At 41.7% G+C, this 19,497-nt stretch overlaps 1 protein-coding gene across 1 annotated transcript in view; it reads right to left on the bottom strand.

Annotated features, from left to right (window-relative positions):
* Positions 1 to 15,615, bottom strand: part of SERTAD4 (SERTA domain containing 4) — a 50,069-nt gene extending 34,454 nt beyond the window's left edge. The window contains exon 1 of the mRNA XM_067463673.1: positions 15,226 to 15,615. The gene's annotated coding sequence lies outside the window, so the exon portion shown is untranslated. The remainder of the gene's footprint in view (positions 1 to 15,225) is intronic.
* Positions 15,616 to 19,497: the final 3,882 nt, after the last annotated feature.

The following is a 19,497-nucleotide window of genomic DNA, read 5'->3' as shown; positions in this document are numbered from 1 at the left end:
AGGTAGGCCTCAGTGTGTGAGAGGCCTGGTGTGAGAAGCCCCAGGTTGAAGACCTCGTGTGTGAAACTCCTCGTGTGTGAAACTCCAGCTGCTGTGTAAAAAGGAGTTCCTGTGGAAGTTTAGTGTGAAAAGAAGCTTTGTGAGAGTGAAGCTTTTTATCTGAAAGAAGCACAGTGTGGAAGCAAAGAAGGAAATATAAAGAACTTTATTTGTGTTATGGAAACCTTGTTCTTCTAATTACTACAACTTATTATTTTGCTATAAAGAAAAGCCTCCTAAGGAAGAGATAACATTGATCTGTGTGTGTTGTGTTCTTTTTATCACTTTTGGCTACTGGTGGTGCTATATATTTATGAGGAGGGTCTATTGTTTATAAGCCCACTCACCCAACAGATCATTCCTTATTACAAAAAGACCCCAGATATTTTCTGGACCAAGTCAATAATACTTCTGCTATATATAATGAATCAAATAGGACAAACAAATGATTGGCCTTATTTCTCCAAATACTTTCCCTCCATCTTCAGCAAATAAAATGATCTAACAATATAAGGCTAGCATTATGCTTTGGAGACACAAACCAAACAGAACCAGTTGCATCCAAGCCAAGAGGAATCAAACAGGTATCCCATTTAAAATACACCAATTTCCTTTACACTGCTTTGCAGCATAAATGGGTAAAGTTCTGAACCACTTGGAAAGTTCAGGTGGATGAAAATTTGCCAATATAATGGTGGTAAGGTGCTTCTTCTTAGCTGTCGTTGACAGCATGAAACAGACTTGTCTTGTTCTCAATGAAACTGCAATGATGTTCTCCTTGCCTACAAGGTGGTGAGATCTATTCGCTTGAATAAGAATTCTCACATTTCAAGAATCAATTTTACATAGATTTTGCAAACAACACCTGTTGCCTCAAGTCAGAAATATCTAGCACAGTGGTTCTCAACCTTCCTAATGGTTCACAACCTCTTAATACAGTTCCTAATGTGGTGGTGACCCCCAACCATAAAATTATTTTCATTGCTACTTCATAACTATACTTTTGCTACTGTTATGAATATTTTCATTCAATGGACCAAATTTGGCACAATTACTGGATATGCCGAAATCTGAATACAGGTGAGGTTGGAAGGAGATTGATATAGTCATTTGGGAGTTGTAGTTGCTGGGATTTATAGTTCACCTACAACCAAGGATCATTCTGAACTCCACCAATGATGGAATTGAACCAAACTTGGCACACTGAACTCCCATGACCAACAGAAAATACTGGGAGAGTTTGGTAGGCATTGACTTAGAGTTCTGGAATTGTAGTTCACCTACATCCAGAGCCCACTATTGACTCAACTAATGATGGATCTGGACCAAACTTGGAACGAATACTCAATATGCCCAAATTTGAACACTGGTAGAGTTTGGTGAAAATAGGCCTTGATATTTGGATGTTGTAGTTGCTGGGATTTATAGTTAACCAAAATCAAAGAGAATTCTGAAACCCACCAACGATAGAATTGGGCCAAATTTCCCATGACCAACAAAATATGGTGTTTTCTGATAGTCTTTGGTGACCCCTCTGACACCCCCTCGCAACCTCTCCCAGGGATCCTGGCCCTCAGGTTGTGAAATGCTGATCTAGTACCTATTAATTCCTTTTTGAGCCATTTCCAGTTCTTCCTTGCTGGATGTATTCGTGTGTATGTGGATGTGTGCTTTATTTCACAAAATGAAATGAAAATTGTTTTGGACAGAGAAATTCTGCACAAATTGCAGAACTTCAGCCAAAAAAAAAAAAAAGGAAAGGAAAAGTTCCTTGTCTCATTCTTGTGCTGGAGGCAGGAAATCTTTCAGAAATTGGTGATTTCTCCATGGCTGTCTTGGCATGTCTTGTCAAGAACAAGTAATTTCGATAGAATTCTTTGCATCCCTAGAGTAGGCTTTAAACAAGCTCTTGCTTGTGTTTGTTCAGACTCATTGTAAAATTCCTGCTGCTTGCATGCATTGCCAGCTGCTTCATTGTCCACCTTTTTATAGTAAATCTGATAGACAAACTGCATTCATTGGGAAAGGATCCTTAGAAGATATCATGTCAATTACCTGGGCCATCTTCATATCCCTCAGGCTGATAAGGGCTTTTGGATGGAAGGACAGGGCCCAACCTTTATCCCAGGAGCTCCCACAGAAAATAGAAAGGTGGCTAAACAGCATTCCCTGTAAGCATGGAAGCAATAGCTACAAATGGCAAAAAACACGAGATTTTCAAATGTGGGAATATCCCAGTTCTGAGCCAAAAATCTGCATCTTCCAATGTTTGTATGTCCCTGCACTCAAAAATCACAGGATTTTATCTGAGTTTCTTACTGGGTCTTAGATGTTTGTTCCTGATTGGTCAGTTCCTAAAAAGAAGGTGACAGTTGAGTAGAACGTGAACATTTTGTGTGCCAGAAATTTCATGAAACGCATAGATGGCACGTTTTCTCTGGCCTGGACAAAGTTATGGCCCCCTAGTCAATGTTGTACACCTTTTCACAATAAGAGCCTTCAGAAACAGACACATATAACCCAGGAACAATACCCCATCTGCACAGATGGCCCTGCAACTTATATAATCCAGGAACAGAGCATACAATAATTCGTATCTTTGCATGGGGGACACATGGCTCAAGAGCAGTACATGTGAAAAAGCTCTTGGAGTCCTTGTGGACAACAAGTTAAACATGAGCCAACAATGTGACTTTGGCCTGCATCAATAGGAGTATAGTGTCTAGATCCAGGGAAGCCATGCTACCCCTTTTGCTGCCTTGGTTAGACCACACCTGGAATACTGTGTCAAATTCTGGGCACCAGAACTGAAGAAAGATATTGGCAAGCTGGAATGTGTCCAGAGGAGGTCAACTAAAATGATGAAGCATCTGGAGAACAAGCCCTATGAGGACCGACTTAAAGAGCTGGGCATGTTTAGCTGGCAGAAGACAAGACTGAGAGGAGACATGATAGCCATGTATAAATATGTGAGGGGGTGTCACAAGGAGGAGGGAGAAAACTTGTTTTCTGCTGCCCTGGAGACTAGTATGCGGAACAATGATTTCAAACTACAAGAAAGGAGATTCCACCGGAACATTAGGAAGAACTTCCTGACTGTGAGAGCTGTTAAGCAGCCGAACTCTCTGCCCCAGAGTGTGGTGGAGGCTCCTTCTTTGGAGGCTTTTAAACAGAGGCTGGATGGTCATCTGTTGGGGGTGTTTTGAATGTGATTTTCCTGCTTCTTGGCAGGGGATTGGACTGGATGGCCCACGAGGTCTCTTCCTACTCTATAATTCTATATTTGCATATTAAACTTTATTTTTTAAAAAAGCCAACATTTCCAGCAGAAGTCATCTTGGGGCTGCAAAATTCTGCAATAACGCAGCAAGTGTGGACGATGGAGGCAGAAATCCTGTTGGTCCCAAAAAAATCTCAGGGTTTGTTTTTTTTTTGTTCCTGACTAAAGTGTGTGATTTAGTACTGTCTGGAACCATCCTCGGTCATGCCAATTGGAAACTCCTACTGGATTTTCAGGAATCTGTTCAGGTCCCTGAGGGTACACCATCCCTCCAGAAAAAAAAGACCACTAGGAATGTAAATATTAGCTGATTGTGATTTACCCATGTTAGGTAAAAAGGTAAAGGTTTCCCCTGACAGTACGTCTAATCATGTCTGAGTCTGGGAGGTTGTGCTCATCTCCATTTCTAAGCCAAAGAGCTGGTGTTGTCCATAGACACCTCCAAAATCATTTGGCCAGCATAACTGCATGGAGCACCGTTACTTTCCTGCCAGAGTGGTACCTATTGATCTACTCACATTTGCATGGTTTTTGAATTGCTAGGTTGGCAGAAGCTGCAGCTAACAGTGAAAGCTCACCCTGCTCCCTGGATTCGAACCACCAACCTTTTGGTCAGCAATGTCAGCAGCTAGGCCATTTAACCTGCTGTGCCACCAGGGGGCCCCTTACCTATGATAAAGGAAGCCCATTCACAGATCATGTTCTTCTGGTCTATTGACAACACCAAGTCAAATGTAAACTGAATTGGGCTAACAACATGTTTCTCAGGTAACGGTTATAAAAGCATGGAAATGGATAAGATAAAAATAAATAGAACTAAATATGTTGTGATTCTGCTCATTACTTATGGTTATAAACAAATTCTAAATTCTGGTTGTGTAAAATTCATTATATTTTACAATGCAGAAGCCACTCTTACTCATCTATACTGTAGAATTAACAGTTTGCTACCTCTTTTACTGACATGGTTCAATGCTATGGAATCCTGGGATTTGTGGTTTGATGAAGCACCAGCGCTCTTTGCCAGACAAAGCTAAAAACTTTGTAAAATTACAGTTCTTACCATTCCGTAGCATTGATCCAAGACAGTTAAAGTGGTACCAAACTGCATTAAATTTTACAGTGTAGATGCATTCTCAATCTGGAACTTCAGACAAGAAGGATGGTAGCCCAAAGAAAATATGGTAAGAGAGCTATTTGCTGACGTCCCCTCTTACCTGAGGATAGATAAGTTTATTAAAGACAAGCAAGAAAAAAAATTCCAATATTAAAGTCACCTCAAAATACAGCTAAAGAAGACAGTCACAGTAAATTAATAAAATGCATTAGTAGATATTTGTAAAAAGATATGTTACACTGTAGTTCTCCCATGTTGCTGTTGATGACACCGGCAACATAATTATTATTCAATTCATTACTGTTAATTACTATACTGGAAATGTAGATAACTGAATTGCATATGTATTCTCCTCCAAAAACAGCATGAGGGTTAAATGAGGTTAGAACATCTATAAATATATAAAAATGCTCTGTTCATTTTGAGTGATGTCATAACTCAAAATCCACTGGACGAATTGCTGCCAAATTTGGCCACAAGGCACCTACTAATCCAAGGACTGACCACCACTCAAAAAATTGATTTTGTCATTTGGGAGTTGTAGTTGCCGGAATTTATAGTTCACCTACAATCAAAGAGCATTCTGAACTCCACCAACGATGGAATTGAACCAAACTTGGCACACAGGACTCCCCTGATCAACAGAAAACACTGGAAAGTTTTGGTGGCCATTGACTTTGAGTTTTGGAGTTGTAGTTCACTGTGGACTCAAACAATGAAGGATCTAGACCAGGGATCCTCAAACGTTTTTAAACAGAGGGCCAGGTCACAGTCCCTCAAACTGTTGGAGGGCCAGATTATAATTTGAAAAAAATATAAATGAATTCCTATGCACACTGCATATATCTTATTTGTAGTGCAAGAAACACTTAAAAACAACACAATAATTAAAATGAAGAACAATTTTAACAAATATAAACTTATTAGTATTTCAATGGGAAGTGTGGGCCTGCTTTTGGTTGATGAGATAGGATTGTTGTTGTTGTTGTTGTGTGCTTTCAAGATGTTTCAGACTTAGGTTGACCCTGAGTAAGGGCCGGGTAAATGACCTTGGAGGGTCGTATCCGGCCCCCGGGCCTTAATTTGCGGACTTCTGATCTAGACCAAATTTGGCACGAATACTCCATATGCCCCAGTATGAAGACAGATGGAGTTTGGGGGAAATAGTCCTTGACATTTGGGAGTTGTAGTTACTGGGATTTATAGTTCATCTACAATCAAAGAGCATTCTGAACCCCACCAATGACAGAATTGGGCAAAACTTCCCACACAGAACCCCCATGACCAACAGAAAATACTGTATTTTCTGGTGGACTTTGGTAACCCCTCTGACACACCCTTACGACCTCTAGGTTGAGAAATGCTGCCTTAAGGCCATCCAGTCCAACTCCCTTCACCAGGGTAAGAAAACAATCAAAGCCCTCCTGACAAAGAGCCATCCAGCCATCCAGACATAGATATAGATTGATACATGATTCTCTCTCTCTCTCTCTCTCTCTCACACACACACACACATGTATATGACAGATATAGTATCATAGATTTGAAAGGGGCTCCTAAAGAAGGGCAATTATATGCTGCATGTTCCAGAGTAGGCAAGCCAGACAATCTAACAATCTACATCAACACTAACAAAGACACGACAAGAAATATTGTTGACCTCACTACCTCTGAGGATGCTTGCCATAGATAAAGGCAAAACATCAAGAGAGAATGCCTCTAGAACATAGCCATATAGCCTGAAAAAACCTACAACAACCCAGTGATTCCGGCCATGAAAGCCTTCGACAATAACAAGAAATATTGTTTACCCACAAGCATTTCTTGATTTCTTTTTTAAAAAATGTATTATGATTTGATTTTAGCCGTTTCTATTCTTATGTCGTAAGCTGCCCTCCATTCTAAAATAAAATAAATTATAGGTATTTTTAGAAAAACCAAAATAAAAAGTGTAAAATATACCCATCTACTGTTTTCATCCCAAAGCATAGTTGCCTTCAAGCCACTTCTTGTCCATTTTGTTCACTGAGCTAAAAAAAAACAAATTCTGAGTGATTTTTTTTTCAAAGCTGCATGTTGTGCTTCTTGTTTTCCAGAGTATGGCCTCAGGATCTCATTACCACTCTTCTGAGATCCCTAGAAACAGCTGTTTAAAATAGCTTGATTTCCTGCACTTTCTGTTTTAAATGTTGGGGGTTAATTAAGTGATAATTAAGCAATGGGCTGTTCTAATTGGCACTGCTCCCATTCAGCCTTCTTAGAACCTACCATCAGAAAAATGTACAACATCAACAATCATATAAAGTGTGTTGTCGAAGGCTTTCATGGCCAGAACCACTGGGTTGCTGTGACATGAAACAATCAGGGCCAGCTCAAACCTCCCAACAAAGTATTCCCCCAGGCAGGAAGCAGCCAGGCTCTGAAGCTGCCACGACCATTCAATGCTATTCAAGGTGGTAATTGCAACATTCACTTTTGCCTTGAGCAGGCAAGAGTTATTTCTCCCACCCTGGATATTCCACAGATACATAAACCTCACTTGCCTAGTTTCCAACAGACCTCACAACCTCCGAGGATGCCTCCCATATATGTGGGCAAAATGTCAGGAGAGAATGCTTCAGAAACATGGCCATACAGCCCAGAAAACTCACAGAAAACCAATCATATAAAGTGTTTTTATGTCAAGACAGAGACAAACAGACTGTCTTGTCCATTTTATTTCCATGCTAATATGGTCACCACTGAAGAATTATAGAAAAAGCATATATACTAGTTCTTTATACTATACGGTTCCGGCCCAGCCTACCTGTCCAAACGTATCTCCCCCTATGAACCATCTGGGAGATTAAAATTGCCTGGGAAAGCCCTGCTCTCAGTCCCACCTTCTTCGCAAGAGCAGTTGATGGGGACGAGAGACAGGGCCTTCTCAGTGGTGCCCTCTGAGTTGTGGAACTCCCTCCCTAGTGATATCAGGGCAGCCCACTCCTAGTGTTTAGAAAGAGAATCAAAACCTGGCTCTGGGAGCAAGCGTTTGAAAAATAGAGCAGTGCAGGAATGTTAGTATGGAATATGTGCAATTTGACTACGGATTGGCCTTTAGACTATGACTCTGGATGACGTGATTCATTGAAATGTATTTTTATTATGCTTATTATGTTTTAATTTTACCTTATATTTTTAACTGATGTTTTATGTTTTCAGGCACCATGGAGGTGTGATTGTAAGCCGCCTTCAGTCTCCCTCGGAGTAAAGAAAGGCGGGATATAAATAAGGTAAATAAATAAATAAATAGCTTGGACTCTGGAAACTGAATTAATGCACATGAAGATTTAAGAGAATAAAGAGTTCATTAGCATCACAAAACCTGGGTCTGTTAAATTTATTCTATGGATTCTGGTATATGATATAAAAGCCAACGGGAGAACAGTACAATGTTTATATTTCTCTAAAAATACTTAGCCATCCTGCCCTTAAGTGATAACTGCCTGAGTCACTCTCTAAGCCAATGACAATACTGATATTGGGTTGTCGTGAGTTTTCCAGGCTGTATAGCCATGTTCCAGAAGCATTCTCTCCTGATTCACCCACATTTGTGGTAGGCATTCTCAGAGGTTGTGAGGCCTGTTGAAAACTAAGTAAGGGAGGTTTATATAACATCGGGAGAGAATGCATTTGGAACATGGCCATACAACCTGGAAAACTCGCAGCAACCCAATGATTCTGGGCATGAAAGCCTTTGCCAACACAATACTGATATTGTTTTAGTATGTAGAAAGCTGCTTCTGATGTAATTTTCTGAATCCACACCAGTAATAGATGACTCGATAGTAATTTGTTGAGTACTTTAATGTGTACAGAAACATTCTTCATGTATTTTAAAAGGAAGCTCCTTAGATTCATGCACATAGACACACATACTATTCTATCTGTTGATCCAATTCCAGAAAGTTTCAAAGATTATTTATCTCCACATTCATTTATCTAATTCATACCCTGCCCTTCTTTCAAAGTAAGATCCAAAATGAGATCCACATTAGCCTATCATTATGTACATAGGTACAACTTTTTTTTTGCATTTTGCTATAGGCCATCATAATATAATCATAATAAAAGTAGAAAGTAACAAAAGGAAACAGGTTATAAGCACAGAACATGTCAGAAATACAAAAAAAATTAACTTGGTATTTTTAATTACAAAAACGTGAGGGCTAAATGGATACAATGACTCAGCAAAAGCTGCAGTTCAATATAAGTAGGTATACCTGTATCTTAGTATGCCTCAGTGTTAGTTGCCCTCAGTTCTGTAAGCCACCTTGAGTCCCCTTCAGAGTAGAGAAAGGTGGGATATAAATATTGTAAATAAATAAATAAATAAATATGAGAGAAGCCTCAATATGAGAAAGCCTCAGTATGAGAAGGCTCCAGTGTTAGTAGACCTCAGTATGAGGTAGGCCTCAGTGTGTGAGAAGCTTCAGTGAGAGAAGCTCAAGGTTGAAGCTCCAGTGTGAAGGCTGCCGTGTAAAAAAGACTACTGTGTGGAGCTCCTGTGTAAGTTTAGTGTGAGAAGAACCTCTGTGAGAGTGAAACTTTTTATCTGCATGAGAAAGAAGCCCAGTGCGGAAGCAAAGAAGGAAGTATAAAGAACTTTATACTAAAGGTATTTTTAATTACAAAAATGTGAGTGAAGCACTGAAAGGGTTAAATGGATGCAATGACTCAGCAAAAGCTGCCTTTCAATATAAGCAGGTGTGCCTGTTGCTTAGTAACGCCTCAATCTGAGAGAAGCCTGTGTGAGAGAACACCTCAGGGGGAGAACAGGTCTCAGTGTTAGTAGGCCTCAGAGTGTGAGGTAGGCCTCAATATGAGAAGGTCTTGTGTGTGTGAAGCTCCAGCTTGAAGGTTGAACTTTATTTGTGTCATAGAAACCTTGTTCTTGTAAATAGTGTAGCCATATTATTTCTCTATAACAAAAAGCCTCCTATGGAAGAGATATCATTGGTCTGTGTTTTTGTTCTTTTTATCACTTTGGGCTACTGGTGCTGGGTCATGCTGCTGCTAAGTTACTCTGCTGTGTATTTAAGAGGAGGGTCTTTTGCTAATAAGCCCACTCACCCCTCATAACATTATGTAGGAGCAGTCCTGAGATAACCTAACATGCGGAACAATTGGGCATCATGGAGGAGATGAATACTGCTATTATATAGTACTAAATTGTTTTGCTTCTACGTGCTTGTAATTAATATATATTGTTGTTTGTACTGGTACAGTATAAATCTTAAGAGAAGGAAATTAGGTCAAAGAACTCAAGAGTGGGTTGACACAGCAAATCAATCCTCTCAACAAAAGACCTCTAAAATCACAAGATTGTTCTCTTGATTCTTTAATTATTCTTTTAAGCAGAAGTACCAATTAAGGTTGCTTTTCCAACTGACTTTGCACCCTAATGCAGAAGTACACAAATGTTGCCATAACAGTAAATTGGATGTTTTATAGGTTAATTATACTGCTGCCTTCTCTTCTGTCCACTGAATAATGCAAACAAAAACCAAAATAAGTGTTTTGAAGCAAAATGCAAGTTGTCTTCACTGTATCCAGTGCTACTTTTCCATGAAGTTTAGGAGCTATTATTATACTTTTACAAGACTCCTTCTAAGGGAAATAAACACAAAAGGTAGGAATCCAAGGAAATGACGCACAAATATTGGCAACAGGCGTTCAAAATTGAATCCAGTCTTTGCAAAACTGTACAGCAGCTTACCGACCCTTCTTAATTCGAAATAGACGTTTCAAATTAAAATCAAAACAGGAGCACCTTTTTAATGTTTCTTCCCATCTAAATCCCACCTTCTGCCTCAGGGGGTTTCCTTAAGATACCATTTTTAGCTTAAAGTTGGACACTTTCAATGATTGAGTCATCATGGCAAGCAGGGAAAATAGGAATCATTTATCTTCATGAGCTGAGGCACTGCAGCAAAATACTACTGATAAACACCTCAACAAATTGGCGAAGACTGAAAGAAGGCCAGTGAAGGGGGACTAAAGGAACACACACACACACACCACTGGATACCTCAGTGTGAGGTGAATTAAGGAGAGAGATGGTTTTGAATTGCCTTTCTCTTTTTGTGTGCCTGTTTTCCTGGCAATCCATTCAAGATACCTGCATTACACAAAACTGGGAAGGATTCAGGAAGCATATACAGACCAGGGGACCACATTCAGGGATAGATATGGTAGCCATTAGGCTTGTGCATTTCAACTGAACCTCGATCCATTTCTGCTGGCCTGACAAACTTTGGCCCTCCAGGTGTTTTCAACTTCAACTCCCATGATTCTTAATTGTTAGGAATTGTGGGAGTTGAAGTCCAAAACACCTGGAGGGCCAAAGTTTGCCCATGCCCGGATTAGATGGTGCATTAGACTACAGCAGTGGTTCCCTGCCTGTGCTCCGCAAGAACTAAAATATGGTCCATGGCCTCACCATTACTACACCATTGCAACAAGAGAGACTGGTCTCACGAAACCCTCTTACAGTGCCAAGGCTTATTAAATATAGTTTTCTGTGAGCGATCAGATGGCGATTACTATTTGGCACATGTTCTGTATCAGAAACTAGAGCTGATGTGGTCTATCCAATGCAATTTTCTGAACCAGTACCCCAAATAACCAAACCAAATCTGAAGTTGACCAAAAACCGATTCGTAAATCTTTTGGTAGTAATGTTGGGGAGTGGCCCCTGGTCAAAAAAAGGTTGGGAACCACTTGAATAGAGTAAATAGGACATTACACACTTATTGTACATATACAGCTGTGGAGAACCAGACAACCAAAAAGAGAGAGAGCTCGGGCCCCTTCTACACTGCCATATAAAATCCAGATTATTAAATCTGAATTTGATTATATTAAATGAAAGGAAACTTTATTTATAGCCCGCCATACCTCGAAGGGACTCAGGGTAGCTCACAACAAAATACGCAATGGTAAACATTCAATACCAGGAGTAATATATAAACTAATCAATAAACAAAGCAAGAACTCAGTAAATTATAAACTAACATAAAAGAATAAGACATAATATAATCCACATAATTATGAACATAATAAATCCTTAAAATATCTAAAATTTGGCTACAATTTTTGGGGGAGAGATCAAAAACAGCAGGTTACAAGGGTGGATGCTAGCAGCTAAGTACAGTGCAAATAGATGTACTTGTGAATTAAGGCAGAAGATTGCGTTGCTCTCCTCTTGCCAATCATTTTGTTTTGCTTCTTTACTTGATAGTGTAACAGTTTTTGTTACTCCATAGCTTGGAAATTCGCCAGCATATCAAGACTGATAAAGAGTGTCTTGACACTTTCTATATGGCTGTGTGGATCCCCCAGTGGTACAGTGGGTTAAACCACTGAGCTGCTGAACTTCCTGACCAAAAGTTCAGCTGTTCGAATACGGGGAGCAAGGTGAGCTCCTGCTGTTAGCTCCAGCTTCTGCCAACCTAGCAGTTCGAAAACATGCAAATGTGAGTAGATCAATAGGTACCGCTCTGGCGGGAAGGTACCAGCGCTTCATGCAGTCATGCTGGCCACATGACCTTGGAGGCATCTATGGACAACACTGGCTATTCAGCTGAGGAATGGAGATGAGCACCAACCCCCAGAGTCGGAGACAACTAGACTTAACGTCAAGGGGAAACTTTTACCTTTACTTATATGGCAGTGTAGACCCATAAAATTCCAGTTCCAAACATAATGTGGATCATTTGCTTTGACACATGGATTATATGGCAGTATAGAAGGGACCTCAGAGGCAGTTCTTTTCCCTACTCAAGGGGGAAACTATATCTCGTACTAGCCCAGAGCATGAGGAGTAGCCAGGAGGAGGAGGATTGAGAGAGAAAAAGGGAAGGAAGGGGGGAAGGAAAAAGGGCTGGCTGGTGGAGAGGCGCGTCATAATTAAAAACTTAAGTGGCCTGGTTATTTATAACCTCCTGAAAAGGGGGGAGGAGAGAAAGAAAAGGGTCGAGAGCTGCTGCTCCTTGATGGGAGAGAGCTTGGCACAGAGAGAGAGAGCGTGCAAAACTAGGAAGGAAGGAGGGATGGAGAAGGAGAAAGGAAAGAGAGAGAGAGAAGCAAACTCAAGAGGTTGGTTTTCCCGCGGTTTTCGCTTCCTCCCTCCTTCCATCCCAACCACAAGAGAGGCTGAGGAAGAAGCAACGCCTGCCTCTGTCTTGTCTCTTTCTCTAAAGATGATGCAAAACACCAAAAATAAACACACACCAACCAACGCAAACAAGCATCAACACACTGACCCATCGCATTGCCCTTTGATAGATAGATAGATAGATAGATAGATATATTCTATCTATCTATCTTCTATATAAATAAAAATGTAATGTTCGTTTGTGGGATTAAAAGAACTCAAAAACCACTGGATGAATTGCTGCCAAATTTGGCCACAAGCCACCAACTAACCCAAGAAGTGACCATCACTCAAAAGAATATATTTGGTCATTTGGGAGCTGTAGTTGCTACAATCAAAGAGCATTCTGAACTCCACCAATGATGGAATTGAACCAAACGTGGCAAACAGGACTCCTGTGACCAACAGGAAACACTAGAAGGGTTTGGTGGGCATTGACCTTGAGTTTGGGAACTGTAGTTCACCTACATTCAGAGAGTACTGTGGATTCAAACAATGACCAAACTTGGCATGACTATTCCATATGCCCAAATATGAACACAGATGGAGTTTGGGGGAAATAGACCCTGACATTTGGGAGTTGTAGTTACTGGGATTTATAGTTCACCTACAATCAAAAAGCATTCTGAACCCCACCAATTATGGAATTGAACATAACTAGACACGCAGAACTCCCATGACCAACAGAAAACACTGGAAGGGTTTGGTGGGCATTGACCTTGAGTTTTGCAGTTGTAGTTCACCTACATCCAGAGAGCACTGTGGACTCAAACAATGATGGATCTGGACCAAACTTGGCACAAATATTCCATTTGCCCAAATATGAACACAGAGAGAGTTTGGGGGAAATAGACCTTGACATTTGGGAGTTGTAGTTATTGGGATCCATAGTTCACCTACAATCAATGAGCATTCTGAACCCCACGAATGACAGAATAGGGGCAAACTTCCCACACAGAACTCCCAAGACCAACAGAAAATACTTAAGGTCATCCAGTCCAATTCCCTCCACCAGGGCAAGAAAATGTAATCAAAGCCTTCCTGACAAAAAGCCATCCAGCTATAGATAGATAGATATGATTCACACACACAGATACAGTATTATAGATTTGAAAGGGACCCCTAAAGGAGGACAATTCTATGTTGCATGTTCCAGAGTAGGCAAACCAGACAATCTCCACATCAACACTGACAAAGAAACAGCATTACTTTATTTTCCAGATCATCAGACTGGGCCACAGCAACGTATGGCATGGGACAGCTAGTGTGTATGTATGTGTATGAGTGTGTGTGTGTGTGTATCCCGCCATCGCACATTCTTCCCCTCCTTAAAGGACCCTCATCTTCTCCCTGGTCAATCCCACTCAAGAGTCATCTACACTGATGATGTAATGCAGTTCGAAGCTAGCTTCAAGAAGGGAGGAGTTCGAAACATAGGGCCACAAAAGTGCGCGAAATAAAGCCTATATAGACCATGTATTGTCAAAGGTTTTCATGGCCGGAATCACTGGGTTGTTGTGAATTTTCCAGGCTGTATGACTATGCTCCAGAAGCATTCTCTCCTGACCTTTTGCCCACATCTATGCCAGGCATCCTCAGAGGTTGTGAGGTCTGTTGGAAATCAGGACAGTAAATAAAGAACAACACTCAGAAAACAGGGGAATTCCAGACAGCAATTAGGATCAGGATATTGAATGCAATATTCCTGCTTCTTGGCAGGGGGTTGGACTGGATGGCCCATGAGGTCTCTTCCAACTCTTTGATTCTATGATTCAGCTAACACCTCCCAACAAAGGATTCCTCCAGGCAGGAAGCAACCAGGCTTTGAAGTTGCAAGGCTATTCAATACTAATCAAGATGGCCAATTTCAACATTTACACTTGCCTCAAACAAAGAAGCATTATCTCCTGACGTTTTGCCCACTTCTATGGCAGGCATAGATGGTTGTGAGGTCTGTTGGAAACTAGGCAAGTGGGATTTATAGATGTGGAGTGTCCAGGGTGAGAGAAAGAACTCTTGTCTGTTTGAGGCAAGTATTAATGTTGCAACTGGCCATCTTGATTAGCACTGAATAGCCTTGCAGCTTCAAAGCCTGGCTGCTTCCTGCCTGGAAAAATCCTTTGTTGGGAGGTGTTAGCTGATCCTAATTATTTCCTGTCCGGATTTCCCCTGTTTTCTGAGTGTTGTTCTTTATTTACTGTCCTGATTTCTAACCTCTGTGGCTTGTGTGTCATCCCCATACGAGCTTCAAAGTGGTCCACCGCCTTTATTTCCTCCTTCCTTTTTCTCCCGCCTTCTCCTTTCCCTTCCAACCTTGTTTTTTCCCGCCTTCTTCCACCTTCTCGCCCTTGTTTTCCTCCTTCCTTTTCCCCACCTTCCAAAACAAGAGCCACTCCTGCCCCCCTTCTCCCTTTTTCTCTTTCCCCGCACCACCTTTTCCTCCTTTCCCTCCCAAAAGAGACACTGGAGTGTCCGTGGTCGCTTTTCCCCGCCTCTCTCTCTCTCTCTCTCTCTCTCCCCTAAAGCAGCCCAAAGCGAGCCTCTTGTTTCCCTTCCCTCTCCTTCCCTCTCCTTGCCATCGCTTCTGCTTACCCGCCACGGGAAGAAGCCTCCTTCCTTCTCAAAGGCTCGCCCTCAATGCCCTCTGCGGTTGCTGCTTTGCTTTCCTCTCTTTCCTTCGTGGGTGGGGGGAAAAAGAGGAAAAGGTCGCCTCCTCCTCCTCCCTTGTTTCCTTCCTTTCTTTCTTCCTTCCTCGCGTGGAAAAGAGAGCCAAGCAGCGCCTGGAAAACCTGTCAATCCTGTTCCTGCACATCCATGGCCCCCCTGGTGATGGAGAGCAATGTCTCTGTCTCTGCCTATCTCTCTCTCTATCTCCACACACGACGCAGAGGAATATATATATCTATATTCTTCTAGATGCCCTGAGGGTGAGGAATATGATCAGCAACCCTTCTGGCCTCTGCTGCAGCTGCTTCAGCTGAGCCAAACTAGCAGAGGATTTTTTTTTTAAAAAAGCCTTCAGTTCAAGACCCTCCCGCCCTCCTCCGCCTTCTTTCTGCCACATTGAGAAGGGCTCCAGGTCCTCAAGGAACCCATTGTTTCTAATAGCTTGCTTGCAATCTTTTCATCTCCCCCTGATAGGAAACAGATGAGAAGGGACTGCAAGGGCCAGGCTTAAACGGATCTAAAGTTGGAGAAGAGTTTTAGGCTGGGGTCTGTTAGGCAGGGCTGCCTCCAAAGGCCAGATGTTGTGGACATGTTGCTTTTTAATTATATACTAGCCGTCCCCTGCCACGCATTGCTGTGGCCCACATGGGGGTTCTGTGTGGGAGGTTTGGCCCAATTCTATCATTGGTGGGGTTCAGAATGCTCTTTGACTGTAGGTGAATTAGAAATCCCAGCAACTATAACTCCCAATGTCAAGGTTCTCTTTTCCCCAAACTCCACCAGTGTTCACATTTGGGCATATTGAGTATTTGTGTAGAGTTTAGTCCAGATCCATAATTGTTTGACTCCACAGTGATCTCTGGATGTAGGTGAACTACAACTCCAAAACCAAAGGACACTGCCCACCAAACCCTTCCAGTATTTTCTGTTGGTCATGGGAGAACTGTGTGCCAAGTTTGGTTCAATTCCATCGTTGGTGGGGTTTAGAATGCTCTTTGATTGTAGGTGAACTATAAATCCCAGCAACTATAACTCCCAAATGACAAAATCAATGTTTTTGAGTGAAGGACATACATTAGGTTGTTAGGTGTCTTGTGTCCAAATTTGGTGTCAATTCGTCCAGTGGCTTTTGAGTTCTGTTAATCCCACAAACGAACATTACATTTTTATTTATATAGACTAGCTTGGGGACCCGGTGCTGCCCGAGTGATTTGAGAAAGAAATTGTGTCTCAAGGTTGGTCTTTATCAGTTATTTATATGTCTCGCAGTGGTCTCAGGAAGTTAGTGAAGGTACTGCAAGTCCCATTATCTGTGGTCTATCCTCCTCCAAACTGCACCAGGATGGAGAGTGGGTCATGGGGGCTCTGTGTGGCAAGTTTGGTCTTGATCAGTCATTGGATGAGGGTCGCAGTGGTCTCAGAAAGTGAGTTAAATTACTAAAAGTCCCATCATCCATAGTCTGTTCTCTCCCAAACCTCACTAGAATGTTGAGTTGGCCATGGGAGAGAAAGGAGTGAAAGTAAAAGGAAAAGAAAATGGGAGGGCAAGGAAGGAAAGAGGTAGAGAAGAAAGGAAGGAGAGAAGGAAAGAAAGGGAAGGAAAGAGAGGAAGGAAGGAAGGAAGGAAGGAAGGAAGGAAGGAGAGAAAGAGGGAGGGAAGGTTGGCCACAGCAACACGTGGCGGGTACAGCTAGTAGTCAATAAAACAGAAGTAGATGTTTTTCTGAAACACAGCCCTATATCCCAGAATAACAAGACAGAAAATCCCACATTTTCTGAGTGTGAACTCAGATAACCTTTGTTCAAAGCAGAGATTTTGGGATTTTCTGCCTTGATATTCTGGGATACAGGGCTGTGTGGAAGGGGCATCACTTTCCATGTGTTGCTGGAGTCTACTTTGCAGGATCTTGAGCATTACCTTACTGTATTTCAATATTAATGTCAAATCAGTACAGAATGTATGGCAGGGTTTCTTAACCATTTCGTTCCACATACCCTTTTGCCAGTCAGGTAAAAACCATGGACCCCTTCTCACAATGTAAGGGCAGATCAGTATACTAGTATTTGGCTTGTTTTAATAGTAACTCTCAACCAACAAGCAACAAGCATCTACCAATCCTCGGTTAACTGGGGCTCCTTCCACACAGCTGAATAAAATCCCACATTATCTGCTTTGAACTGGCAGTGTGGACTCAGATAACCCAGTTCAAAGCAGATATTGTGGGATTTTCTGCCTGGAGATTCTGGGTTATATAGCTGTGTGGAAGGGCCCTGAGACTCTATTGTATGTGGCTGGTTGCTATATTAAACTGGGCTCTGTGGCTACCATTTATGTCCCACCCAGCATGTCTCTCCAGACGTTTCCTGGAAAGCCAACCAATCTTCTTGACATTATGCCTGCAATCAGAGCACGGCACTTGGTTGGCCCGATATCTTGGTGTACGACTTCCATAACACAGATTATAACAACCAGTGATGAAGGGCAACGGGTAAAGCTCATTCTAGATATTTATAGGGTGAACTTCACAGATTGCCTGTTATTTAATTGCTCACTGCATGTTTAATGAACGCACACTGCTGCAGGCGGCTTTGAATTTGGTGAATCTATGGGCATTTACTTGCTGTGAAAGTAGTATTTAGTGAGACGATTATCCTAAGGGCTGTGGGCAGGTTGAAACGTATTTAAAACCAAATTGTTCTAAAAAATATGGTCATTAAATCGTTAAGGGATCTCCAAATGACCACTAATATTCAGTCTCATGAGGAAGGGTTTCCTACTGGGTTGGAAAAGTTCCCATTCTTAATCTGGTTTTGATTAATCTATTGATTTTGGGCCTTTCCCAAGTTGATTCCTCTGCCTTTTCAAAGCAGGATGCTACAGAACTCCATTGAGCAAACAGAAGACAGCGCGACAGGTGGTAAAACAGAGGTTACAGTCCACAAACTATTTATTTCATTAATTTTAACTAGGGAAAATTATTTTTATGTGGCAATCTCGTAGACCGATTAAACACGCTACATTAGCACGTAAAGGATTAAGATGTTGTTTTCCGCGATGCATTCAATTCAACCATGATATTATCACATAATTTGCAGCCATGCAATAGTGTGGTTAGACTGAAGACTTTTTTTTAAGAGCATGGCCAGGGGAAAGAAAACACAGTAAGACACAGTAATTAATGCTGGTGAAAGTTTAGATAATAATGAATACAATTTCAGAATGAAACAAATGACGCGGCTTGTTGAAATCATGCAGTCTATTCTGGTACTGACAACTTGTTTGTAATACTAAAATTGCTGAAAGAAAGAGTTACATTTTTGACACACACAAAAGCAAAAATAGTGATGATCCTGATGTGTAAGGATATATCACAAAATATTAAATATCACTAAATATTTAATATTTATTTAATTGGGGCTGTGGTGGTGCAGCGGGTTAGCCTGCTAAGCTGCAGAACTTGCTGATCGAAAGGTTGGCGGTTTGAATCCACGGTAATGCTCACTTGGGGTGAGCTCCTGCTGTTAGCCCCAGCTTCTGCCAACCTAGAAGTTCGAAAACATGCAAATGAGAGTAGATCAATAGGTACCACTCTGGTGGGAAGGTAACGACACTCCATGCAGTCATGCTGGCCACATGACATAGGAGGTGTCTATAGTCAACGCTGGCTCTTTGCCTTAGAAATGGAGATGAGCACTACCACCCAGAGTTGGACACGACTAGACTTAATGTCAAGGGAAAACCTTTACCTTTACCTTTCTTATTAAAGTATGGAGCCACGGTGGCACAACGGGTTAAATCTTTGTGCTGGCTTAGCTATTGATCTGAAGGTTGGGTTGCTGACCTGAAGATTGCCGTTTGAATCCACGAGACAGTGTGAGCTCCTGTCTGTCAGCTCTAGCTTGCAGGGACATGAGAGAAGCCTCCCAGCAGGATGGTAACACACTCGGGCATCCCCTGAGCAACGTCTCTAGATGGTCAATTCTCTCACGCCATACTGAAATTTTACTGCTGTGCACACTCTAAATTCTAACTAGGACCATTTGAAGCAGTTTGCTTGCAAGTAAGTGAAATACCCCACTCCCACCTAGCTCATCCGCTACTGTTGTCACTGCTGGTCGCCATCCCTTCATTGGCCAGGTGAGGCCTCATTCTTATGCTCCTGTTCTGGTTCTTTGTCTGGCTCTGACTTCAACCAC

This window comes from Anolis sagrei, chromosome 1 (assembly GCF_037176765.1).
Source record: "Anolis sagrei isolate rAnoSag1 chromosome 1, rAnoSag1.mat, whole genome shotgun sequence".
NCBI classification, from domain to species: domain Eukaryota; kingdom Metazoa; phylum Chordata; class Lepidosauria; order Squamata; family Dactyloidae; genus Anolis; species Anolis sagrei.
Note: the sequence above shows the minus strand (reverse complement) of the source record. Positions and strands in the feature narration are given on the sequence as shown.